Source organism: Corvus brachyrhynchos, unplaced genomic scaffold, assembly GCF_000691975.1.
Source record: "Corvus brachyrhynchos isolate BGI_N302 unplaced genomic scaffold, ASM69197v1 scaffold56, whole genome shotgun sequence".
Lineage (NCBI taxonomy): Eukaryota > Metazoa > Chordata > Aves > Passeriformes > Corvidae > Corvus > Corvus brachyrhynchos.
In genome coordinates, this window is record NW_008238664.1 from 7,649,989 (window position 1) to 7,651,053 (window position 1,065).

Genomic DNA, 1,065 nt, shown 5'->3' on the forward strand with positions numbered 1-1,065 from the left:
GGGATCCAGACGGCGGTGCGGCTGCTGCGGCCCGGCGAGCTGGCCAAGCACGCCGTGTCCGAGGGCACCAAGGCTGTCACCAAGTACACCAGCTCCAAGTAGGGCGTCTCGGACCGTCACTTACAACTCAAAGGCTCTTTTAAGAGCCACCCATATATTCCATAAAAGAGTTGATCACACTGATTATTTTCGGTGAGTGGTATTTATATTTAGCCGCGTTTAAATTCCCGGATTAGAACATACTGTTAGAAGATTGGGAAATGTTTATCCTGTTTAAGTACTGGGGAAGATTTGGGTCGTCTTGTCGGTGTCCTCTTCTGATACTTGGTCCCAGAGGTCTATAAAAAGCATGATAAGCGCCTAATGAGTTTTAAAGCTATTATAATTTTTTTTCCGCATTTTAGAGTATTTATTTGCTCTAGTTTTTTACAATGACAACTTGTTCTCTTTAAATATTAAATGTTATTCTGAGGTGACTTGGCCATAAGACAAAAGGCCTTGTTTACCCGGGAAATTAGGGATTAAGTCTCTGATAACTGAAACACGATGTTAAATGTAACATCTAGTAGCAAGCACAGCAGATACATAGTGGTATAGAGAACAGCATAACTTCATTAGTCTTGGAGGTTTCATAAGGAAGCGGTGTACTTTATTTCTTTCTCCAACGGAGTAGAACTGCAGCAGAATCAAAAAATCCCGAGGTGACAACGTAATAGGAAATTACAAGTAAACATTAAAGACACTAGGAGAAAAAAAAAAAAAGCGAAGGCGAACGCTTTAACGAACCTCAGGTTGCTCAGAACGTGCAGGGGAGGCTGTATTTAAGAAAACGGTTTTTATAATCTGGTTAAATCCCAGTTATCCCGGGCAGAGGCAGCGAGAAAACTGCTGCGGGCCAGAGTAAAAACTCCGCGTCTGCGGGCGGGCTGCAGCAGTGGAAGAGCTCCGGGCCGTCTCCAGTCCCGCTCAGTAGGGCGGAGCTGAGGGATGAGGGGAGGGAGGGAGCGCGGCTGCTCCTGTGGAGGGAGGGAGGTGCGGAGCGGGAAGCAGCAGCTCGCCCTTCCC

The 1,065-nt window shown here is 46.6% G+C and overlaps 1 protein-coding gene across 1 annotated transcript in view; it reads left to right on the forward strand.

Annotated features, from left to right (window-relative positions):
• The window catches only part of LOC103618150 (histone H3), a 33,455-nt gene that overhangs the window by 14,491 nt on the left and 17,899 nt on the right, over nt 1–1,065 (forward strand). The window lies entirely within an intron of this gene.